We start from the raw sequence: 27311 nt of genomic DNA on the forward strand, positions 1-27311 counted from the left end.
ATCGTATCTCTGTAAGCACAATCGGTGACAAATTACCTCCAGAATTTGATCAAAATGTAGACACCTGGGAAATTACCCTTGAGGAAAGAAAAATTCGAGGAGGTCCTGAAGAAAAACAGCAGGCACAGGCTGATGCTTAGTCATTACCTTGGTGGGGGGGGGGGGGAATGGGGGGGCCATTGAATAATGAAGGATTAACTAAAATAACAGCAAAATAGGTTAAACATTAGAAATAAATATTCTTGTTCTTATGTGTTTTATGACATTGACTGATTTACTGGAGAAGGCTGAGGACTCTGATAACGTACTGAGGAAAAACATCCTTTGAAATTAGTGTATCAATAATATAATAATGATAATAATTAAAAGAGTGAGGAACTAGCATAGGAATGGACAGAGAAATCAAGGCAGCAGATTATAAAGTTCAGGAAAAGATACAAACATACGTATATGAATTAGAATATGATAAAAGTATTAATTCAACCACCAGAAATTTATCCAAGGAAAATAAATAAGGATGTAGACAAAGATTTAGCTATAAGGATATGCACAGTAGCGCTGCATATAATAGCAAAGAAAAACAACCAAATTTTCTAGCTGCTTTAGTGTATCTGAACAGTTAAAATGCTAGAATCTATTTAAAAGCATTACTTTAGAAACATGCTAATATGGAAAATGTTTGTAATACGATATGTGATTGAGTGATTATAATGGATTACAAAACAGCACATACAGCATGTTAGTATTTTGTAAATATATCCATACCTATACTTAGGAAAAGTCTTCTAAACACATATGTACGATAACATCTGGAGGTTTATACTCCAAAATGCTATGCATTATTCTTGGTGGTAGAATTATAAATCTTTTTTTTTTTTGCTTCTTGGCCTCTTAATTTCAAAATGTTAATGAATAATGATACAAAAATGCAGTAATAATATTATTTTAAGTGAAATAGACTACTTCTAGTCTAACTACACTGAATAACAATAAATAGTATTAATATCAACTTTATTTGAAATAAAATAAACAACCTCCAATCTTTCCTAGAAACACAAGGAAGAAGGGAAGGATTCTTCCTTCCCACCCTTCTCCCATGATGCGTCTATTTAGATGGTAAATAGCTGTGGCCTAGTAGGCGTGCTTGATCAATCTGGTCAACACCTTTTACCGTAGTCTTTGGAGTACTTAGAATTATTTACACTGTTAAAAGGAAATCAGAAAGATTGAAAAATTTTCTCTTGGAGTTTATTCTGAGGGATCTAAAACTTTAGCTGCTGAGGTTATATAGACATCAACTCTCAGAACTTCACAGTGCCACATAGACACATGACAAAAACATAATATGCTATTTAGGCAGAAACCTACAGCTTCTTGTATAATGTGGAAACAGCTTTAAGTCATTGAAGGTTGAGTGACAAGACAAAGATCCTACATCAGACACATAGAATATTGTACCCTGCTGATTCTCAAATTAAAGCTGAACAAAGGAATTTAACAAGCTCAAAAAGACCTATCAAAAGAGTCCCTTCCGCGAGTTGAAAAATAAACTGTAATTGCTGTTTACTTTAAACTTGCATTGAAGGGTACATGGGAAGTCTTTCCAGGGAGGAGAAAGAATGCAAATTTTCTCTCTCATTCAATTTCTTTGGTTGCTACTGTATAATTTGAAAGTATTCTTCACAAATTTTATGCACCATTTAATAACATTTTGGTATTACAGCTTTTATTTAACCCCCAACTGTTTTGTTGCAAAGCTTATAAGTTATTGTAATTTAAAAACATAAGTGATAACATGCCTCATATAAGTGAGGGGAAAAGACATTTTTCTAATATTGGCCACTTGGCAAACTATTCCCACCAGCGTCTATACAGCAAAAAAAGACAATTCATTCATTTTATATATTGACTCTGATGTGACAATTTCTCCAAGCAATTGCTAAGATTTTATTGATAAGTTTAATATCTTCCAAAGCATTATTCTTTACCTTCTTCACCATGCTTCTACTTCCCTATAGACACTGCCACACTTAACGCACACAATACGTCATTCTCTACTAGCTTCATTATTCCTGTGGTAGATACTATTATTTGTCCACAATTCTTCCTTTCCTCCTGCCATGCTTTTCCTGGATGTCATATATATCCCTACCCCATTGACTGAGAAGAGCATTCCTCCAAAAGCAGCTGCCCCTTGCTGGTATCCCAGAAAGAAAGGCAAGTACAGGAGAACTGAACAAACCAGTAGCTTGGAACCTAGAGTTAAGTCCGGGCAAGATAAAGGAGCCCCACGGACCCCTGAGCATGAAATAAACATTTGTGGCTATAACTACCAAGTTATGAAGTGATTTGCTATGCTGCAAATCTAATTTCTAACAATGATATAGCCTTAGAAATCTATAAGCAGGTTACTCCTAGCCGAAAGAATTCTGAGTAGATTAAGAAAATCACATTGCATCATCAGTTCCCAGAGTATTTTCCTAACATAAACAGTACTTTTTGTGTGGCTTCGTCATAGCTCTTATATGAAATAAGAATCTAGACTCTAACATCTAAAGAGTTATAACGATATACAAAAAAAAGAAAAAAAATAACAAGCAAGAAGGAATGGACATATGAAAGGAAGAGCAAAATTCAAACATTTTGACTGGGAAACCATTGGTTTTACGTAAACCATCTGGGTGCACTTTTATTTATACATAAAGATCCAATACATTGATGGGTAATAAGACAACTGGCCAAGAAGAGTTTATTTTCATGGCCATTATAACACTGTTATTCCAAAATCTTGGTCCCTGGTCAGATGACCCAACTCTGTCTTCCACAGCAACCTGTGTTACCCTTGTCTCTGTCCTTTTATGCTGTGTTACAATTGCTTTTGTGTTTCTTGTCTCTCTCACTAGACCGTGGACTCAGGGAAAGTCAGGTTTCTCTCTTTCGATGCTATAACTGTAACACAATTCCTGGCACATTGTACTTGCTACTACTTCTTTTTCAGTGAGCTTTTGAAGGTCATTTGAACTGTGATACTAAGTACATAGTATTGTAACTAAAGAAATTTCATCTTCCTTTATCCTCTGATGAAAGTTGTTCCCGCTTATATCAACCAGTCAGAGAAAGGTAGCATAGAAGAACAAAGGCAGGACTAACCTAAGAGGATATAAATTGTAAAGTAAAAAACAGTTACAGATTATAATGTTTTCTCTTCTTAATTCTTCCTAGTCTTCAATTCAGTGTTCTTTTCTTCCTTTATCCAACTCCAGATTACATTAAAGCATTGAGCAAAAGTTGTACACCTGGAAGAGGAAAAAATAGATAAAATATTGGAAATTGATGGAAAAAGTAGATAAAATATTGGAAATTGATGCTATGAGTGAAAAACTAAAAGTGCAGAACTTATTCGATTACAAGAGAAAAGAAGAATCATGACATCTTCTAATAATGACAGAATAAATGTGATGAGCTTGTTGCATAGGTTTGATGAGGCGGGTAAAATCAAATATGAGCTACTTTCAGAGGAAGTACGTGAAACCAATAATTGTGATTAGCAATCCTGAAAAGATGTCAGATGACATATTGTGCAATACTCAGAGGGAGAGATGAGTCAATGGAAGAGAGATTGTCTTTGTCACAATTTGCAGTCAATTCTTACATCAAGTTCGGATGAAAGGGAGGTAACAGACCTCAGATAGAACTCTTCCTTTTAGACTTCTTGTGTATAATGATATATATGATAGCATTGGTAACTATTTTAACTGTTTTCAATAAGTTCAGCATCGATTATAGCACCAATTGTGGGTTGAATATGCTGTCAAAGGAAAATAGATATGTTTATCCTTATTCATATATATGATAAAACCCCAAATTTATAACATTTTGTATACAAGTACGTGTTTGCATGTAAAAATCTTTCAATCTATTATCTAAAGGCTCACATATTTGGCAAAATAGTGAACATTTTAATAAGCCACAAGAGGTGTTTTATATGATTCCTTTAAGGATGAGAGTGGCTGTGATTTTCCGTTAGTAATAATTTTCCAGAAACCTTTAAGCAAAGGGGCAGTTTCAGCTCAATTTGAAGAAAAGACAACTGCTTAAGAGAAATCTTATGCTCATAAAGAGAACTTGCGTGGCAAGCAAGATCACAGCAGCAAATGGCTTTTTCTTCCGCCTCTCTGAAGGAATTGTTCTCCTTCCCTACTTTGGTGTCAGAGTCTGAAGGAAGTCCGTGACCCACAAAAGTTCGAGAACCACCGGCATATGACTTCAAAATATAGTAGATATAATTAGAAGCTAGCTAATTAAATATGCAATCTATGAGGAGAAAAGTAAGGAAATAAAAGGAGCAAAATGCTTCAGGATATGTAGAGGAAACTACCTAGGCTACAAACATTTGGTAGCCCAGGACTGGGGCTGCTCTCCTTCTCACTTGAGCAACTAGGGAACCCTAGCCAGGCTATAAATCCCAGTTATCTTTTAAGGTCTCCTGCCACTTCTCTCCTCTGTACATGCTGTCACTGTTTCCGCTAAGGTCAATGTGTCTAGTGTCCATAATTCTTCACAATAATCATCAATCAATGGTACCTAGCCTCATTACCTGCTCTAGATGAGCTTTAAACTGCAATGAGAGGATCTGAGGCAGTGACCTCACAAATAAGCGTAATGAACACCTTCTGAGGTGACTTCTGACAGCTACTCTGCAGACTTGGCATAGGGAGCGCTGAAGCCTCCCAAGGACCCACAGAGTCCCAGATGGCTACCAGCTTGCCGATTGTCCTAGAAACAGAAAATCACAGTACAGTCATAGAAGACAAGATGAATGTCCAGCTTCATCAGTGTGCTCATCTGCGGGACAAAGAAAATCTGAACATCAAAATTTTTCATTTGTAAACGATGATACGCCCATTGTTAGAGGTGGGGAGGAACTCCACCAATGACTTATCCTTGAGGCAGGATTCAAACATTGTTGGATTACTGTTATAAATGGGTTACTTATTTGTTATTCTCATGGATTTAAGATGTGTATCTGAAGAGATGGCTTGACAATGTTCCCAAAACCAAATTTAAGTGACAATTCTGAGGGTAAAGGTTTTTGGCAGTCTGCCCATGATTGAACACCTCTCCCCTCCCATCATTCTTTTCAGAAATGAGTGCTAGAGAGGGGACACCACAAAGACTGAGGGCATGAGGTCTGGACCAGCCAGGAGAAAGTCCTAGAGCTTCTTTCACTGAAGGGATACCATCGCACAAAATACCTGACTTTTGTTCGTCTCGTTTCCTCATTTGTAAAATGAGGCTAAATGTAATAAATACCTCATAAAGTTATTGTGAGAATTATATGAGATAATGTAAGTAAAGTGCTCAGCATAAGCAATAACTATTCACTATAATTGTTCACGTTCTTGGCATAGTATTTCTATTACTACCATTACTACTATTATTACCACTACTACTTTAACGCCCCCTGCTACCACTAATACTGAATCTGAGCTTGGACTGAGCCAACTCAGACAGGTGCCCTGCTCTGTGGAGCACATCATCTATTACAGACGGGCAGACAGGTAAATGAATGAGTGTCATAGAGCAGATGCTGTAATAACATATTTGCACAGGGTTCCGGAGTGTTCTTGCCCTCTGGCAGCGGTGTGGAGAATGGCTTGGAGGGTTATATACTTATAAGAACAGCCAACTACAGTCAAATCATTTCCCCTCAAAGAAGGAAGAGAATTCCAGGAGTTTTCCTCCCCATCCCCCTCTTAGTTTGGGGATCATTTAGGGTTTTCTGAGCACACAGGCTCCTTCAGGTACTGTGGGTCTCAGTCCTGCCCACACAGTGGCTCCAATCACTCCTCCACTAAATCTCTTTTCTCTGTTCCACAAAGCTTGGCTCACCGAGATCTGAGCACAGCTGCATGCTCCTACCATTCTAGATAATGCTGGATTTCTGTGTGAAATTCTTTAAGGCAAACCAAAGGTTAAAAATTCCTGCCAGGGGGAAATCTCAAACAGCAAGTCCTTATGTTCATAGCTTGGACCAAAGGTCTCTATCCATCACCCATCGCCCATTTTATACCTGAGAAGAGAAGGGAAGCAAATCGCAGTTATGTGGGAGTTTGTCCACGGCACTGGCGTTCTGGGTAAAAAGCAAAATAGCCAGCCTTAGACCTTGCTTCCTTGCCACAGCGGGAAAGAGAGCTCACAGGAGAGTTTACCTGGGATTAGCAAGACATTGTTACAGCTGTTGATGAGATTTAGCTTACAAAATTGCAAGAGACTAATTTTTCTCACTGCACAAATCTACACTCTGCCACATTCTTCCTTCTCTCTCTCTCAATTGTCATGTAAATAAAGATTTCTTTTTTGTCAGTACAGGCTGTCCTCAATTTATAAACTAGCTGTGTTTCCAAGTTTATTTGTGAGACAATTGCTGGGAACTCAGAATACATTGTCTCAAACTAGCAATTAAGGTAAATGTTGTGTAGGTGCCAGGCCAGCCCGCAAGATTTAACCCAGAGTGTGAATAAATCTAGTACCTCCTAACGTTTCAGTCCCACAAAACCACCCTTTGTTCATATTCCCAGTTCCTTAAGGAAATGCATCCTTAGTTCCCTGGAACAGATTCCTCTTTCTGGCATTAGAAAGAAAGAATTAGAAAATCCTGAACAGTTGTCACTTGCTATTTTCCACTTTGGTGAAGAAATAAGTCTTTTTCTATGTCTGTTTCAGAAAAAGTGCCTCTCCATTTCTGTATACATTTACTTAGGAGAAAGTCCTGCTTTCTGTCAAATGCCTTTGGTACTGATTTTCAGAGGTTAATATTCATTCAAATTATTCCTGAAGATTCTAATTTAGTCTATCTGGAGTAGGGCCTAAGAATCTGCATTATAAACAAACTCTCCAATGAAATTTTCTATAATTGAGATATAATTTACATAGAAGAATAAAATGCACAGATCCTAAGTGTTCAGTTTGATGAGTTTTGGCAGTGAAGTGACCACCACTTCAAACAAGATATAGAACATTTCATCCTCTCAGAAAATTCTTGATACTCTTCTCCATTCAATTTTCCCCACATTATGTGTAATGGGAAACACTTTCTTTCCTTTTTTTTTTGTACAAAAACCTTTATTAAACTTTCTTTAAATTTTTTATTTATTTATTTTTTTATTGCAGTAACATTGGATTATAATGTTATATAGCTTTCAGATGTACATCGAAATATATTTCAAATTCTGTGTAGATTACATCATGTTCACTACCCGAAAGCTAATGATAGTCCATCCCCTCACATGTGAGCCTAATCACCCCTTTTCCCACCCACCTCCCCCCTTCCCCTCTGGTAACCACCAATCCACTCTCCGTTGCTATGTGTGTGTTTGTCGTTGTTTTTATCTTCTACTTACGAGTGAGATCATATAGTATTTGACTTTCTCCCTCTGACTTATTTCACTTAGCATGATACCCTCAAGTTCCATACATGTTGTCACAAATGACCGGATTTCATCATTTCTTATGGCTGAGTAGTATTCCATTGTGTATATACACCACATCTTCTTTATCCATTCATGCCTTGATGGGCATCTAGGTTGCTTCCAAGTCTTGCCTATTGTGAATAATGCTGCAGTGAACATAGGGGTGCATGAATCTTTATGCATTTGTGTTTTCAAGTTCTTTGGATAAATACCCAGCAGTGGGATAATTTTCTGAGGATATTCCATACTGCTTTCCATAGTGGCTGCACCAGTTCGCACTCCCATCAGCAGTGTACGAAGGTTCCCTTCTCTTCATATCCTCTCCAACACTTGTTGTTTCCTGTCTTGTTAATTATAGCAATTCTGACTGGAGTGAGGTGGTATCTCACTGTAGTTTTGATTTGCATTTCCCTGATAACTAGTGATGTTGAGCATCTTTTCATATGCCTGTTGGCCATCCATATATCTTCTTTGGAGAAATCTCTGTTCAGATCTTTTGCCCATTTTTTGATTGGGTTGTTGGTTTTCTTGTTGTTGAGATGTATGCATTCTTTGTATATTTTGGATATCAATCCCTTATCTGATATATGGTTTGCAAATATCTTCTCCCAGTTGTTAGGTTGTCTTTTCATTTTGTTGATGGTTTTCTTTGCTGTGCAGAAGATTTTTAGTTTGATGTAGTCCCAATTGTTCATTTTTTCTTTTGTTTCCCTTGCCTGATCACTTATGGTACTTGAAAATATGCTACTAAGACCAACGTCAAAGGGTGTACTGCCTATGTTTTCTTCTAGAATTTTCATGGTTTCAGGTCTTATATTCAAGTCTTTAATCCATTTTGAGTTGATTTTTGTGCATGGTGTAGGGTAATGGTCTAATTTCATTGTTTTGCACGTGGCTGTCCAGTTTCCCCATCACCATTTATTGAAGAGACTCTCCCTTCTCCATTGTATGCTCTTGTCTCCCTTGTTGAATATTAGCTGTCCATAAATGTGTGGGTTTATTTCTGGGCTCTTGATTCTGTTCCATTGATCTATGTGTCTGTTTTTGTGCCAGTACTATGCTGTTTTGGTTACTATGTCTTTGTAGTATATTTTGAAATCATCAGGGAGTGTGATACCTCCAGCTTTGTTCTTTTTTCTTGGGAATCCTTTGGCTATTCGGGGTCTTTTGTTGTTCCATATAAATCTTAGGATTCTTTGTTCTATTTCTGTGAAAAGTGTTGTTGCAACTTTGATAGGGATTGCGTTGAATCTATAGATTGCTTTAGGCAGTATGGACATTTTAACTATGTTAATTCTTCCAATCCAAGAGCATGGAATATCTTTCCATTTCTTTGTGCCTTCTTAAATTTCTTTCAACAATGTTTTATAGTTTTCAGTATACAGAACTTTCACCCCTTTGGTTAAGTTTAATCCTAGGTATTTTATTCTTTTTGTTGAAAGTGTGAATGGGATTGTATTCTTAATTTCTCTTTCTGCTACTTCATTGTTAGTGTATAGAAATGCAACCAATTTTTGTATGTTGATTTTGTATCCTGTGACTTGGTTGTATTCGTTTCTTATTTCTGAAAGTTCTTAGTGGATATATAAAATCATGTTGTCTGCAAAGAGTGACAGGTTCACTTCTTCTTTTCCAATATGGATCCCTTTTATTTCTTTTTCTTGCCTGATTGCTCTGGCTAGCACTTTCTGATTTCCATCACCCTTCACATAAATGGAATCATACAATATAGTCATCCTTGTGTGTCTCACAATGTTTTTGGGTTACATTCATGTTGTAGCATCTATCATTGCTATGCTTCTTTTTATAGCTGAGTAGCATTTCATTGCATGAATATACTACCAAATAGTTTATCAGTCTTAAGTTCATGGACATGTCCAACTTGAAGCTATTATGAATACAGCTACTATGAACATTTGTGCATAAGTCTTTTTGTGGACAGATGTTTTCGTTTATCTTGGTTTAAACACCTAGGAGTGAATAGCCAAGTCATAAGTAGATGTATTATTTTTTTTACTTTATACTTTCAAAAAGTTCTCCCAGGTAATTGTACCATTTTACACTGAGACCAGTAATATATGAGATTGTTCTACATCTTCCCCAATTAGTAGTCTTTTTAATTTGCGTATTGTAATATGTGTAAAATAGTACTTTATTGTGGTTTAATTTGCATTGTCTGATAACTATGATTAGAGCACCTTTTTCATGTGCTTATTGGACATTCTATTGTCTTCTTTTGGAAAATGTCTGTTCAAGACTTTGCCCATCTTTTATTGGCTTTTTTGTCTTCTATGTGCAGGAGTTCTATATATGTTCTAGTTTTGGTTCTTATGTCATGTACACAGATTGTGATTATTTCTTCTCAATCTGAGACTTGACTATTGATTTTCTAAATGGAGCCCTTAAAAATGAGCAGAAACTTGATTTTGATGATATCTAGTTCACATTGTTTTCTTTTATGATTTGTGTTTTTTGTGTCCTCTGTAATAAATCTTTTCCTACTACAAGGTCTCAAAAACATACTTCCATGTTTCCTCAAGAATCTTTAGGTTATAATTTTTACATTTATGTCTGTGATCTAACTGGAATCACTTTTCATGTATTGAGTGAATTAGAATTTTAGATTCATTTTTTATGTGTACATCCTGTTGTTCTAGCGCCATTAATTAACAATATATTTCTTTCCTTATTGAGTTGACTTAATAGCTTGATTGACAATCAATTGACAATATAGGTACATGTCTACATCTGGACCCTCTATTCTGTTCCATTAATCTATTTGTCTATCTTTATACGAATTTCATACCATGTTGATTACTATAGCATATATTATGGGTAATTTTAATTCTTAAACCGTTTTTTCTTTTTCAAGATACGTTGGCTACTTAAGATTCTTTGCATTTCCTTATACTGTTTAGAATTAGCTTGTCAATTTTCTAAAAGGTTTTTGCTGAGAATTTGATTGAGATTGCATTGAATCTATATCTTAATAATATTGAGTATTACAACTCGGGAATATAATGTATCTTTCTATTTATTTAGGTCACCTTTTATTATTCTCAATAATATTTTGAAGTTTTATGTGTAAAGGCCTTGAATATATTATGTTAACCTTATTACTAGTTATTGGATTGTTTTTATATTACTGAAATTATTTTTATTTCATTTTGAAGTTATTTATTGCTATTATTTAGAAATGTAATTGATTTTGTATTTTGATCTTGTATCCCACAACCTTGCTCAATGGCATTACTTCTAGTAGGTGTTTCTATAGAATCCTGGTGTAGTAGGCTGAGTAATATCCCCAAAGATATCAAATCATAATCCTTGGAACCTGTAAATGTTACTTTATATAGCATAGGGGAGAAAAGGACATTATAGATGTGATTAAGCTTATTATAATGGATTATCCAGTTGGGGACTATACACAATCACCTCCATCCTTATAAGAGGGAGGTAGCAGAAAATTACACAGACACAGAGAAGGCAATACAAAGAGGGAGCAGAGAGAGATTTGAAAACATTGGCATTGAAGATTAGAGTGATGCAGGCTTTAGCCAAGGAATGCTGGCAGCCACCAGAAGCTGAAAGAAGCAAGGAATGCATTCTCCCCTACAGCTTATAAACAGAGCATGGCCCTGCTGACACTCTGATTTCAGCCCAGTTACACTGATTTCAGACTTCTGGCCTCCAGACCTGTGAGACAACAAATTTCTGTTGTTTTGAGCCACTAAATTATGGTAATTTTTTACCGCAGCCACAGGATAGATCTCAAATATATTTTGTTAGCCTTATTCCTAGGTATTGGGTTTTTTATGCTACTGTAAATGGCATTTTTAATTTCATTTTCAAATTTATTATTGCTAGTTCTTAGAAATATAATTGTTATTCTGACCTTGTATTCCATGACCTTGCTAAATACTCATTACTCCAGTAGTTTGTGTGTATGTGTGTGCATTTAAAGGTTCCATAGAGTTTTATAGGCACACACCATATAATCTGCAAATAAGAGTTTTATTTTTTCCTTTCAAAACTCTATGTTATTTATTTCCTTTTCTTGCCTACTGTCTGGGACTTCCAGAATAACATTTAATAGAAGTGGGTGACAGCAGATGTCTTTGTCTTGTTTCTGATATTAGGAGAAAAGAGTTTAATGTTTCATCATCCAGTATAAAGTTGGCTATTTTTTTGGTCAGTGTTCTTTATTAGACTGGAGGAGATCTTGCCAACATCTATTTTCCTAATAGGTCATTTTTTCTTTTATGAATGGACTTTGCCAAATGCTTCTTCTTGCATCTATTGAGAGAATCATGCATATTTTTCTCCTTTATTGTGTTAATATGGTGAGTTTCACTGTTTGACTTTTGAATGTTAAATCAATCTTGCACTGTGGGGATAAATCCCACTTGATCAAATGTATTATAAATTGCTAGTGTTGATTTACTAAGAATTTATTAAGGATTTTTGCATCTGTGTTCAAGAGGGATATTGGTCTATAATTTTCTTTTCTTTTAATGTCTTTTTCACATTTTAGCATCAGGGTCATAATGGGCTCATATAACCAGTTGAGAATTATTTCATCTTCCTCTATTTTCTGAAAGAGTTTATGAAATATTGGTAATATTTATTCATAAGCTCTTTGCTAGAATTCACCAGTGAAGCCATTTAGGCCAGAAGTTTGAGGAAAGCTTTTATTATGATTACAATGTCTTTAATGGATATATAGTACTATTTAATAGATTTTCTTTTGACTTATGCAGTTTCTTATGCTGTGTTTCTCAGTTTTTTCCTTATTTATTTTTTGTGTCTCTGCTCTGCTTTTTAGTTTAGTGGCTACCCTGAAGTTTGTATTCAGAATCTTGTGCATAACAGAGTCCATTTTCTGATGGCCTCTTATTTCCTTAGTCTAAACTGATTCAGTCCCTTTCCTCCTCCCCTCCTAAGTTATTATTCTCATATCTTATTCCAACTTGTGTTGTGAGTTTGTGGTTAAAGTGAAAAGATTGTCTTTGTTTTTGGTGTTTTCCTTCCCTTTATCCTAATGCTATAGTTGAATGTTTGCTATCCTATTCTCATTCTATCTATTTGTCTCCTTACTCTGTGTTTTGTGACCTCTTTCTCCCTTTTTTTTCTTTTTTCAGGCGTGAGGGCCTTCTTGAAGATTTCTTGGGTGGGGGTGTCTTGTGGCTACCAAGTCCCTTAGCTCTTTTTTGTCTGGGAAAGATTTAATTTCTTCCTCATATCTGAAGGATATTTTTGCTGGATAGAGTATTCTTGGCTGGTGATTTTTATCTTTTAGTTTTGAATATGTCATTCCAATCTCTCCTAGCTTATAAGGTTTCTGCAGAGAAATCAGCTGAAAGTTTGATAGAGGTTCCTTTGTAGGTTATTTTCTTCTGCCTTGCTGCCCTGAGTATTCTTTCTTTGTCATTCATTTTTGCCATTTTTACTACTATATGCCTTGCAGTAGGTCTTTTTACATTGACAAATCTAGGAGATCTGAAAGCTTCCTCCACACGTTTCCCTCTCATTCCCTAGATTTGGGAAGTTCTCTACTATTATTTCTTTGAGAACGCTTTCTGCTCCATTCTACTTCTCTTCACCTTCCTGAATACCTATAATTCTTATGTTGCATTTCCTCATTGAGTTGGATATTTCTCAGAGACTTTCTTCATTTCTTTTTAGTCTCAGTTCTTTCTCCTCTTCTGTCTAGAGCAATTCACTGTGTCTATCTTCAATTATGCTGATTCACTCCTCTACGGTGTCCACATTAGCATTCAGGGAATCTGTATTTTGTTTATCTCTTCCATTGTGTCTTTCATCTCTAGTATTTCTGATTGATTCTTCTTTATAGTTTCAATTTCTTTTGTGAGGTAGCTGCCAAACTCATTGAATTGTTTCTCTATATTCTCTTTTACCTCATTGAGTTTTTTGATGATAGCTATTCTGAATTCATTGTCATTTAGTTTACTCATTTCTGAGTCCTCAGGACAGAATTCTGGGTATTTGGTTTCTCTCTGGTCTGGAGTTTTAATGAACTGATTGATGCTGGAAGTATGGGTTTTTCCCATTGTGATATTATTTGGTTGCAGTTATAGCCTATTGCCACTGGATGGGTGTCAAAAGCCATGTATTCTGAGCCCTCTGCCTTCAGCCAAGATGGTGTGACACAGCGCGGGTGGGGGGTTGCTTTCTCTTGCACGCAGTCCCTGGTTTCCCAATCAGCTCTCACTATCTGGTCTCCTGGGGTCTTGGCTTGATGAGGTCACCCCAAGCAAAAGTTTTCACCCTGTTAGAGGGCTTCCCTCTAGGCTACAAGGGTGCTAGGAGTTCTGGGTGATCTCGTGAATGCATGACCCCTCCCTCACTCCTTCCCTCATGGAACTTCCTGCAGCAGTGATCCCAGTCTTTAGGGGAGGGAGTGAAGTTCTGTCTTACCCCATTCCAGCTCCTCCAAGGGGGGCTCCAGCCTCTCCACCCTCCATCATTTGGCTGCTGTGAGTCTCTGAGGATTCCTGTGCTATTAGGATGTTTTCTGTTGGAATATGCTTGTTCCTTCTTGTTGTGTGTTAGAGGGGAGAGAGTCCCAGGTAAGCTCCCTCTGCCATGACGCTGATGTCCAGATATATTGTGTCTTTTGAGAGACTTGGTCAATTTCATCTACCTTGTTAAATTTATTGTATAAAATTATTCATAACATTCTCTTATCATCCTTTCAGTCTCCCTGGTGATAGCCCCAAAGGCTCTTGGGATATCTTATCTCAGTATTTCAGCCTGCTCCAGCATTTGGCATCCATGTCCACTCACTGAGGGACAGTGGAGAGAAAGAATGGGTGTGTGCAGGCTCATTTTGTGGCTCATTTTCTTCAGTATTGTAATTTATCTTATCAACTCAAACATAGTCATTAAAAATTTATTAAAATTTCCACAGCTTTCTCCTTGCTGCCATCTGTGTGGAATCCTCCCATTTCCACCACTCTGCCAGGCATGAAAGGAAGAATGTATCTCTTAGCTCCTATAAAGGACTTTTGACTTCCTATATCTTAGTTTATTTAGATCTATTTATGTCCTCAGTTCTGTGATGGATTTTTTAAAATTATGATTGCATAGCTTGTAACTTATCTGGCTTCTTATTATTAGGATAGAAGTAATAGTGCCTTGTGACTTTCTACATCCCAACCAAAAAGGAGGTGTCCCAAGCTGACTCTGATGCAACTGCTCTGTCAACCACACTTGGAAAAGCCTTCACCAGGTGTTCTGAACAGGTACACAAAGAATAGCTGGTTCCATTAGGGTGCAGGTTAAGACTCCAGTTGTAAAATTCTCTGTCCCCATGGATATTCATATATCTTGTCAGGGAGTGTTCGTTGCTTAGAAAATTGCCACAAATACATGTACTACTTTTATTATAAAGTAAAATGGAACGTTAGGAAGTTTACACTGAGGACTTTAACTATCAGACTTGAAAATAGCTGCTTTATCATGAAAATCTTAAACTTCATTTTTTCTTTTTTCTTAAGAATGGAACTCTAGAGTTAGCAATCTTCAATCTAACTCCTCAATAATAAAAAGTCTTCCTTTTATTCCACACCAGAACAAACTTTATTCCAGATGGTAATACCTAAGCTAAGGAAACAGGACTTTTAATGAATTTTAAAATTAAACCAGAGAGATGTGCTTTGACAGTAGGAACAGGAGAGTATAATTCCAGATATGTACTTTTCCACTAGAAGTTTTTATTACTTATTTATAACTAGTATTTACAGTGTCAAACTTTTCTATTTTCCAAGGAGAAAGGAAACTTTTTCTCTGTCATTTTGTGCCTGCATTGTCTGAACTCTGACAATCTCTGAAAAGATTCATATGCTTACACACTTCTGAAAGATCTTTAATGAAACAGTCAATATTATCTATCATATCCACCATAGTTTAAGTTAAGGGTTCATCCTGTGAGGTCATAATTCATGCTTTCTGTTTGAAGCACACAAATATACATTTTTACTCTTCTCTCAAAAGCATACCTGACTTCTAAACAGAGTCACAAAAGGTAGAGTCAAGGTAGCACTTCAGGAGGGCAGACAGGTTATCATTGCCTGTACTTCTCCGGGGGTCCCATAGCTCAAGATCTGGTCCAGAACCTTTCAGTTCACACCAGATTTTCTTAATGTAGCTTCAGGCACTTGATAACTAAAAAGTGCTCATATGAACTAAATATACCCCAAAATGTTACATAAACAAAACCTCTAATTAATAGTGGAACTTACACTTTTTCAGGACCAGAATGTTTCAGTTCCTACTTAGCACTCTCTATCCTCACCTAACCAAGGCACCTAAAACCTGCATTGTTCACAATATCTGTGATCTTGTCATTCTAACAACAGAAGTAAAAAGGTTTCAAAGGTGTGTTTCACCTGAGCTCTGGGAAAGTACATCCAAATATTGATTCCACAAGAGGGAATATATGCTGCTTACTTTGCACAGATGTACTAGCTCTTAGAAAATATGTTCGCTTTTTCTTCCAACTCTAAACCATGGATATATTAATCACATTCCTTGTGACTATGATTTTTCTTTATTTTTTTAATGTGTTATTATCACTAGTGAAACTGCTGTTGAGGATCATTTTCTTGAGCCTAGGAAACATTTTATCTATATCATTTAGGACTCTTTATGGTTCAAATAAAAGAAAATCCAATTCCAATAGACTTAAACAGTAGTTTAAATAGAAAAACATTTCAGCGCTTAACCCAGAGCTTGAATCTGGCCAGGATCCAGTCTCCCACTGTCCATTTTTGGGGTCAATGTCATTGCTTTTGGATCTCATCTTATATGGAATCTCCCCTCATGGTCCCAAAGTGGCTGCCCATTATACTCAGGGCCAGCTCTACTCATTCCTATAGACTAGGAAAAGGGAAGTCTCTTTTCACCAATTCCACAGGCAAAAAAGAGGTGCCCCAGGAAATGTGTCTTCAAATCTCATTAGTTCTGACAGGGTGATGTGCCTATCCCTGAACCAGCCACTGTGGTCTAGGGGTTGGGATACTCCCAATTTGCTGAAGTCAATCAAGACCACACAGCCAAAATGGGAGTGAGTGAATTCCTCAGGAGAAAATCAGACAGATAATGGGGAAACAACAAACGATATCCGCTATAGTCTCCTTGAATAATGAGTTCATTAAATCAATAAAATCTCCCCATCTGTGGGAGCACCATTATAGTAAGCCACAGCAATAATCAAGAATTTCCCAAGGGAGGTCTAGGAAACATAATAGTGGACACAAAAGCAGCACCCCTGTTCAAAGATCTGTGCTAAGAAGAGGATGGGAAATCCTTACTTTCAAATCACCTAAACTTGTGCTTGATGATTGTTAAGATTTCTTCTAATATTTCATCAAAACAGGATGAAAGCATGGAATAAGAACTTACAAATTTTTGTACATTATACTCCTAAGTCACACATCAATCACTTTCCCAGTATCATGACTACGGTGACTAGACTGACTCAGGAGGATTCCAACATGAGGCCACACAGCAACAAGAGCCAGTGCTCACGTATGACAGCCTAGGCTCTGGGTCAAAGGCGTGCTACAAATACAGTTATCCCTTCCTCTCCCCCACCTCAATCTAAAGAGGAGTTTTTGTGCCAAAGTCTTTTTTGTCCTTTCCCCACAACCAGTTTTGGACAGAGCCATTTAACTTTATTCAACACGTTGCAATAACTTTTAAACTCAAACTGTTCAATACTACCATTCTTGGAAAAGCCCCAGGCTCCTCCTGCTATTTGCCCAGCCTTTTCCCAGCAACTGCCAGGTTCCACATGTCAATAGAAATGAGAATCGAAGTAACATGGTCCCATTCAGGCTCAGAGTTGATGCCAAGGCTCTGGGTCAATACAAATGTACAATGTGGGACCGAAAATAAGTAGTATTTGCCCCCAAATGAAATGTGTATGCTCAAAGATGATGTAGCAGTCCAGCTACTCAAAATTGAAATTGTCAGCACTTTTAACTGGAAATTATCATGGGAAGGAAGAAGACAAGAAAGGAGGAAAGAAAGAAGGGAGAAAAAAGTTCTACCTCATGAGATATCTCATTTTCACTTGTTCTGGTTATAGAAATGAAATAAAAATCATCAGCATTTATCTGGCTTACTATCCATATCTAAATACTATGTGGCATAGGAATCAACTCATTCATGAAAAATGGTCCAAATGCACATTGTTGTTATTTCCTTTGATTAGGATATTCAGTCATGGTCATTCCTGTCCAGTTATCCTAGCTGGTTTAGTGAGTAGTATATTTAGTCACTGAAAACTTGGACTAACTCAGCAGGCTCATTGTCCCCCATCATGCGCATGGCACTGCAGTTTGAGGGTGAGTTGAAGGGAAGTGCGAGGCACAAAAAAATAGACATGATCTTAATTTCAGGTTACCAAGAGGCTGAAATTTCAGATCTACATTAAAATACAAATAAAATAAAATTTGAGAAGTAAAAAATATTTGTACAACTATAACACTTACGTGTACATGTGTGAATGCACACCCACACACACACATTTTGTGGACATGTTAAAACCAAGATAAAAGTCTTTGGTTTTATATACCTTAAGGAGATCTATAAACAAAGTAAATTAGACATAATACAAATTATCATTGTATACAGTCTCAACACCATGGATGTGTCAAGTCTTCACACTTTGAGATACTTTCATTTTCAGAATTCACTATATTTCATCTGCAAGAATTGTTTATGCCAGCCAGTTTAAAAAACTGACAGGTTGCAGTGGACTTCTAAGGAGTAAAACAAACGTCAAGAGTTTGATCGTGTGTCTTTGACTATTTGGATACAGGTGGGAATCCTCGAGTGAACAGATAAAGAGGGCGGGGATGATACACAGGGTATAATTAGGAAATGCCAAATAAGCAGAGAAGGATAATGTGAAAATGCAGTAATTGGGAATGTGTCTGTATTTGATATGTGGAAGTTTCCCTAATTTCTAATATGTGATAAAAGTATTCTAATTTTGAAGTTGTATAAATTTGTAGTTGAAGCTTACATTTTAAATTTGTATTCTCTTTGTTGCTCTGCCCTAGAAAATACACAAAGAGTGGCAGTGCTCCGGCAGTGACAGGAGAGCTGGAGGGAAAACAGCAAGAGTCAATGCAGCGATGTCTCGTCTTGTCCTTACCACTGATTCTTCAGCTCCACTTGGTTTATTCATGTCAATAGCTCCAATAATCAGCAACTCTGTAATTTCTCTATTTTTATTTATTTATTTATTTTTGGTGAGGAAGATTTGCCCAGAGCTAACACCTGTGCCAATCTTCCTCTATTTTGTATGTGGGATGCCTCCACAGCACAGCTGATGAGTGGCATAGGTCCACACCCAGGGGTCTGAACCCATGAACCCAGGCACTGTATTGGAGGATATGGAACTTTAACCACTTGGCCATGGGGCTAGCCCCAGTAACTTTGTAAATTAGAAAAAAATTTCTAAACTACTGAAAAGTGGAAAAGAATAGTACAAAAAACTCTCCTATATCCATCACCTAAATTCAACTATTTTTACCATTTACAGTAGTGACTCTCACTCACTTGCTCTCTCTATAGAGAACATACACTTTTTTAAAAATCAGCATATATTAATCTATTAATTCCTTTTTTATTTCACTGAATTAATAACAGTAAAAAAAAAAAAAAAAGGAACTCATACTTAATTTTTACTCTTCTCTTTTCTTACCATTCACCCATCTTTAGTAAGCTTGGCTCTTCCACTCCTAAATGGTTATAAATCCGTGTCTTCCTGTCTGTTTGCACACCACTACCCTGGTTCAAGCCCCCATTGTTTCAAACTGTGTCAGCACAACAGTCTCCTGTATAATGGGTCTTCCTGCCTCTAATGTTTCCTTCCTCTGATCCATCTTCTGTTTGCATAGTTGTGCTTCTGAAATGAATAATTGCTTCACTGCCCCAACATCTATAGAATAAAGTCCAGAGTCTGTTAGGCATCTTGTAAATAGCCTTCCTTTCCATTTCCACTCTCTGCTTCTGGCCTCCAAGTCCCCCTTTCTTCAGCCACAGCAACCCTATTGCCATTTCGCAAGGAATTTTCTAAGTCCTCTGTCTCAAATGACCTTCCTCTTTGTTTTTATTGGGTAAAATCTCACTCAGCGTTCAAAATCCCACTCCTGCGTAGTCTTCTTTGATTCTGCCAAGCTGCTGGATTCCTTCCCTATGCTCCTGAAACATTTTAACACTGCATTGTAATCATTTATTTTCAAATCTGTTCCCTTCGATAGACTTTCCTCCACTCTGCCCTACACATGGGACACTGGACAGTTTTCTGTTGTTGTTTCTACCTACAAAATGCGACACTTAATATTTTCTAATCATCTGAATTTTAGCAATTTATCAGAAGTAGAGAGAAACATACCTTTAACACTTGAAAGAAAAGACATCAGACCTTGTTTTTCATTAGTTCTCCCAGTTTCTACATGTGCTTTTGTACTATTAGCTGTTGCTTCTGAGAATCTCAAAGCCATTTTCTCAAGTGTTTTGGCATCTATATGGATGGAATTTGACCAGCGATCAAAAACCAGTGACTGTGGTTTGTGTTGCTAACAAGGAAGATCCCAAAACAAGTAAGATCCCCAAATTAAGTAACATATAATGTCCAATAATTAAATTTCAGCCCGAAGTGAGAAAAGCGAAGTTCAAGGAACGGAAAGCATAAAGCTTACAAGAAGCAGATTTTTCATAAGCTGCTAATGTGGGAGCCAGCACCCAAGTTTATGTGTCTAAAATTATATTATCTCATCTTAATTAGCTCTCCATTAGATAATATGATTTTTCTTTTATCTGTGCTCCTGACCTTGGCTTCACATTCAGGCCTTCGATTTTCTCCCAGGAAAGGCTTAAAATCTAGGGCCACCCACAGAAACTGAATGCAGATGTATAGTAGAATACTGGTATTATTAGAAAACTGCTAAGAATAGCTTCTTTGTAAGGTTTTGTCGCCAATTTTTTTCTTCCTATTTTTTTCCTGCACATCTACAGGAAACATTCCTCCTCTCCTCATTCGCCAGTTCATGGCTTTACCTTCCATCCTTAACTATTATTTCCAACGGCTTCTGAACTGTGTGTGTAGAGGGCCACTCTAGCCCATGAAACATCCAGAAAATAACCATGTTGGTTTTGCCAAGCCATAACAGTGTGACTCAGACAATTTCCTGTAAGTAAAAACTTTTGGGAGGAGTATTCTTTGGCCTAGATATAGCCTTCTCTCCCTCTCGCCATCCCTCTAGCAATAGCCAATTACTAAACTCTTATCACCTACCCCAAATACACACGCACCCTAATTCAATACAAGGTTCAAGGAAATCCTGGCACATTGCTCTTCACTACTCACTAAATCCACCTTACGATATCAACCTGGACTCTAGCCTTAAGGGGAGCCACTGTGAATTATAACTCTCAGCCACTCGGATTATGGAAAATTCTGTCTCCCACAGTCTAGAGCTGACATGTGAGCACCATTATAAACCTTCTACTTGCCTAGCCAGTGTCTGTCTCTCCCTGGTACATTGCAACCGAATTGTGTTACTTAGAGATTCTGCACTGTTTTGGGAGACATCACGATGGAAGGGTCTCTTGTCCCAGGGCCTGAGTTTGCAGGGTGTAGAGGCCCAGAGCACCTTTTAGAGAGGTGGATTGCCAGAGAGAAGCTACATGTCTCACTGCAGAAGAGCAGGGTCACCGGCCTAGTCTCCCAAACTCTGAGAGGGAAAGCAGCTGGGCCAGTGCCAGGACTCAAAGAAGACCAAAGGCTGAGAGAACCCTGTGTTTCTTGTAGTAAACAAGTTACCATGCCTTCCCCACTGAGTTCCAGTAAGAATCCAGAGTGGGCTTGCACCTTCAATTTTGCCCAACAATATCATAAAAATGCCCCCATAATTATACTAGAGAAAAAACCAACAACAACTGACTATCCCAGTGGCCCATCCCACCTCATCCCACACCCTGGAAATTGCTTGCTCAACAAATATCATCAGCACCAAGATCACATCGCAACTTGTACACTTTTGTGTTTGTTTGTGTTTGCTCTATATACGTATAAAAATGAAATTTGACATTTGCATGGAGAATAAGAGCTGTTAAAAACTGTCATGCCACTTGATTATCACGCCAAAAAGGAATAAATTCAGCTCAGAATCCCTGAGCTATTCCCTGTATATAGTTTACGCCTTTTTCAAAAACTCAAATTTATTGCCTTATTTCCCTTTTATCACTGCAAACCATTTGCATTCAAGATGCTGAATCAACGCATCAGCATTGGAAAACAGTATTTCAGTTTAACTCAATTAGATTATTTCACTGGAAGGAAACTGTATCTTGTCTATCCAGTTGAGAGAGGTTTGGGTTTAACGATTATTGCCTCTTTAAATTCTATTTTTTTATTGAAAATTCTTTGAAACAAATTATCAAGTAGCTTATTGACTATCTTCAACATTTAGAAAATCATGTCTAGGTGAGGAAAGTAGCTTCTTCTTTATCATAAACAACCCACCTTTTAATCATAACTGTCCAATAGTCACCAACAGTGATAATATATGGTGGCTGTCTAACATCTTGTCTTATTAGACAGTCGGTGAAATGTGGGCTTTTCCCTAATGTCTGCATCGCTTCATTCCTGACCTCTGCACTATCAAAATTTAGTGTACTGCACCCACAGAAAAGACATTCTCATTGATTTTGGTGTTAAAGGAAAATAAAATGAGTCCTATGAGGAAAGTAACTTAAAAGATAAAGTTTGGATTTTTGAGAATTACAGTGAGGAAAAGATAAAACCCCACCGGTAGCTAGCTAGCAGAGTGCTGGGAAATAGGAAAAGGGTTATGTAGCTCTCAAAACACAAAAGTTCGTAACCTCAGTCTAATCATGAGGGAAACATCAGACACATCCAGCTTTGAGGTACTCTTCAAGCTGTCAGGGTCAGGAGAGATAAAAGAAGATCGAGGAATTGTCACAGATTGGAGGAGGCTAAAGAGATACAATAACTAAGTGCAGTGTGGTGTCCTAAATTGGATTCTAGAACAGAAACAGGGCATAGGTGGGAAAAAAAGAGGGAGGGGAACACGAATAAAGTCTGAGGTTTATTTGATAACATTGTACCACTATTAATTTCTCAGTTTTGGTAGGTGTACCATGGTTATGTATGATGTTACATTAAAGGAAGCGGGGCAGAGGATATCTGAGAACACTCTGTCCTAACTTTGCAATTCTTCTGTAAATCTAACTTTATTTCAAAATACAGAGTTTAAGAAATAACATAAGTATTAGGACATGCCAACATTTCTCCCAGCAGCTGCATTGTTCATCTAAGGCCATTTAAGTTGAGACTAAAACACCTGATCTATATTTATGAAGTTCCACCGCCACCGCCATCCCCCACACCCTGCCAAGTTAATCTGTGCACCTACCATACCCAAGGCAGCGATTTTAATTGCATTATATGCTTTTCATATTCTTTGCAGATTCTGTAATTAAAATTGCTTGTCCCCTTCAGTTTATCTAATCCACTTAGCTAATAAGATACCAATTCCTAGCCAAATCTCTATGTCTATTTTGTTGGCAAAGAGCATTTCCTTCTCCCTAATGTCTCCTTTAAAAGTTGATGGTTATCCCAATGAGAGTTATTTGGACCTAAATCTTACCTAGATGTCTTGCAACTTCTGAGCATAAACAACACCCAGATGAACTTGTAAAAGGGACGTAGCCTGTGCAGCCTCTTCAGTAACCCATCATTGCTCAACTGTTCTAGCTCACTAGGAAAAAGCATTACTAAGAAGATATCCTTCAAAAGCCATCCCAAGTCTTTTTCTCTTCTCTATAAGGGTGCGCTGTGTACATGACACAAAAGAAAACAAAGTTCCATATTCAATAAGTCTGGCCTGTTTTGTTTTTATTAGGCATATTTCAACTTCATCAAGAATCTGCACAAAGGGAAAGCAAATGCAAGAGTAGAAAGAAAGTAAAACATGGAGCTACTGCAACCCTGTCAATTATGTGAGCCTTCAATTAATTGACCAGATAGATTTAGCATAGGTTTGTTATACTTATTATATGATCTCAGGATCTTGAATTTCAACTAGGATCACAAACAGGAGAAATTGAGCAGAGCATCTTGTCATCGGTAATCTCTAAAATCTCACCTCCCACAATACCCTTTCAAATATAAAACAACCAACCCCCAGCCTTACGGGGTGGACCCTAGACTTTCCCACCATTGCCGACGCTGGATGTTCTCTTGGGTGGCACTGCCTGTTATCCTATTCTCCTCTTCAGTCCAACCATTTCCTTCATTAGTCTGCACAAATTACCCCAGCCAAAACTATTCTTATTGTGCTTCAAGTTGCTATGGCCTATCTCCTTCTAAATATGTTGTAAGAAAAGAAAGGTAAAATTGGTCAATTTTTACTCAAAAGTGTCACTTGATTGTGCTATGATTTCTTTCCTGAAAGTTCCATTTTGCCATCTACTTTTTATTCCCCCTATAAAATATCTGAATAATTTTGGTAATAATCCTTTAGCACTGTGGTTAAGTTTCTTAACCTTCAAGAGCCTCAACTCCTCATCTGGATCTAAACTGGGAATAATAAAACCTACCTAATAAGGTTTGTATGGTATGTGCTTAGCAGAGTACCCAGCACACAGCCAAAACTAAATACGGATTAGTGGTGGTCATTGTCATTGGTACTAATGTTTTAATTGAATTTCAGACTCTTGACTAAAAGAACTCAAACCTTACTTTCATCTTTCAATAAAATAGATGTCAACCTCCATTTGAGAGTATTTAGAATGCATGACCTACTTTCCTTCTCATCACAAATCTCATGAAATGATAGTAAATTTATTTTTTAAAAGAATAAATGACAGAAAACAAAAAATCCTTTCAGCAAAGAAAGAAATTTGGAGAAATTCTTACAACACGGAAAAGAGATGAAATCTGACTGATAAATATAATTGAAGAAACCACAGCCCAAAATTGACACAAGAGAACGTAACCCAGCAAGCACAATTCCAGAGACGCTTTAGTTCATATACGCAGTCACAGAAACCAAGGTGGGGCCTGAGACAACATAAGACCCATCACTTAGGGGCTGGCCCAGTGGCGCAGGGGTTAAGTGTGCACTTTCCGCTTCTTGGCGGCCCGGGGTTCACTGGTTCAGATCCCGGGTGTGGACATGGCACTGCTTGGCAAGCCATGCTGTGGTAGGCATCCCACATATAAAATAGAGGAAGATGGGCATGACTGTTAGCTCAGGGCCAGGCTTCCTCAGCAAAAAGAGGAGGACTTGCAGTAGTTAGCTCAGGGCTAATCTTCCTAGAAAGAAAAAAAAGACCCATCACTTAAAGAACTACATTTGGAGAAGGCAACCAGCCTCACTCTACCCTTCCATGTTCTGAAGGGCAGGCGGCAGTAGCATCGCCTCCCACCCTGAGATTAAACCCCCAGAGCCATTTGTGAAAAAGATTCAACCCACCTGGAGAAGCAAGTGGCCTCAGTGTTGGGACTAGAGAGAGAGAAGCAGGGACGGGCCTGCCTGAACCAACTAGGACTCTCTGAAGCAGTTGTCCTGTCGCAGGAGATTCACCTGGTATGTCCTGGGGCCACAGACGAGAGGGCTGGGGAGCGCCCAAATCTAGAGGTTAAGCCTCCTGGACCCCTGCCTCGGACTTCACATTCCAAGCCTCCCCCACAATTAATTACAAGAGGGAAACTCCTGTCGCCAGAACCTACATTCAGTGACAAGCAAACAAGGATTGCCGATAAGAAACAGGAACAATATGCCCAAATACTTGAGGAAAATCAACACCTGCAAGAGAGGCCCCAAAGCCAACAAAAAGGAGAACTAGAACTTAAAGAGTCAGAGTTCAGAAACAAAAGAATACAAAGATAAATTCATTTTGTATCCTCAGAGAGAGTCAACACAAATCTCATTCAAAATCAGAGGAAGCAGCTATAAAGAAAAATAATTAATATTTTTGAAAATTAAAAATATGGTTGAAATTTAAAAAAATGCAACAGACAAGCTGAAAAGCAGAGCTGAACTAGACAAAGCTTAAATAGTGAGCTGGAAGACTGAGCAGAAAGATTCTTCCAGAAGGCACGCAAAAGATGGAAAGTATGCTTGAGTAGTCATATAAATTGCTAAAGAGATCTCTGTCTTACGTATCTATAGAGAATAGAGATGCTGCAAGGGAAAAAAAAGCAAAGGAAAATCACAGAATTTAGTTTTCACAGTCGAACAGGGGAAAACCTGGAGATTGTAAAATACATAACTTTTGGCCAAAGGAAAAATTGGATTTGTTTTCAGAAAATATGCTTTTAAGTAGCTTGAGGAAAGCAGGCTGTTAAATAGAATCTCATCCAGGTTACAAGCTGTCTTTATGTCGAATAGAGTAAAACATACACACATCCAATTCTAGCAGCCACTGAAGTAAAATACAAACAGAATTAAATAAGGAAAGGAGACATATGTGAGGTGCGTGTGCCTAGTTGGAGCTAAAGATCTGAGTTTCATTCCAAATCCGTATATTATATTGTAACAGAAGGTAAACAGATGTATCTTCAGAAATCAAAACCTTAAGATTTTTTTTCAGTGGATGCCAATTATGAGCCACTATGTGATGGATTCACTCCTCCAATGACAATATTTTTCCTTCTCCTGACACCTGTGAACAACCTTACCTGCATCTTCTTCCACTCCATGTCTCCTCCTCTCTCAAGACAAGGTGAATCCCTCTTGCCGAAAGCTAATCTTCCGCTTTGACATTCTTGACTACTCTCTCATCTCAGGCTTCCGAGATACCAGCTCCTGGTTTTCCTCCCACTGTGATGACCACGCTCAGTCTTTTCACAGGCTCCTCTTCTTCTACCTTTCCTCAGTATTAGGCATTGCCCAGAGTTCAATGCTCAGTTCTCATCTCTCCCATCTAAATACCCCAGAACATCAACTAACACTTGTAGACATGTGACTACTAAAGCTGTGGAAACACAAGTGTCCAGCCACCATAGACATCAGATAGAAAACATTGTCCTATGGGGAAAGAGAATTCTATGTTTTCCTTACTAATATTTATTTGCAGCCACAGATGTGACTTACAAAAGGGCAATGGAGTAGCCCTTTGGCATAATTAAGAGTTTGATAGTCTCTTATCATCACAGTCCAAATAATAGTTGGCAGAGAAGTTAACAAAAACCTTGCTATTGCTGCTTTACAAAATCTCAATTTAGTCTATTAACACATTGTTTTCTGATACCTTATTGAAGTATATGATTCTATTTTGTATTCTACTTGATAATCTGTATTTTATTCTTATTTTAGAAAGACATCAAAGGTAGATTTTGGATATCAATATAGACTAGAATTTTTATTAGGAAAAAATCAAATGATTGTAACTTTAACCATTTTGTTATATAGAATATGTCCATCATGGATTTTATAAACAAAAAATAATATTTAAAAATGAAATTAAATCGTAACTCAAAAACAAAGACTGAGTAATATGACTATTGAATGTTCTAACACTCAGTTCTTTAGAGCATCATTCCTAGGATCTGTGATTACCTCTGAGTATATACCTAACTATTTTGAAGTTCTGTGTCATTTCCTAGTTTGTTGTTGTTGTTGTTGTTTTTAAAGATTTTATTTTTTTCCTTTTTCTCCCCAAAGGCCCCTGGTACATAGTTGTATATTCTATGTTTTGGGTCCTTCTAGTTGTGGCATGTGGGATGCTGCCTCAGCGTGGTTTGATGAGCAGTGCCATGTCCGCACC

General features: G+C 37.5%; 1 long non-coding RNA gene across 1 annotated transcript in view; it reads right to left on the reverse strand.

Annotated features, from left to right (window-relative positions):
• Positions 1-866: 866 nt before the first annotated feature.
• The window catches only part of LOC138916427 (uncharacterized), a 113053-nt gene continuing 86608 nt past the window's right edge, over positions 867-27311 (reverse strand). The window contains exon 3 of the long non-coding RNA XR_011423679.1: positions 867-3296. This is a non-coding gene — a long non-coding RNA (uncharacterized lncRNA). The remainder of the gene's footprint in view (positions 3297-27311) is intronic.

The sequence above is a fragment of the Equus caballus genome, chromosome 1, assembly GCF_041296265.1.
Source record: "Equus caballus isolate H_3958 breed thoroughbred chromosome 1, TB-T2T, whole genome shotgun sequence".
Classification (NCBI taxonomy): Eukaryota; Metazoa; Chordata; class Mammalia; order Perissodactyla; family Equidae; genus Equus; species Equus caballus.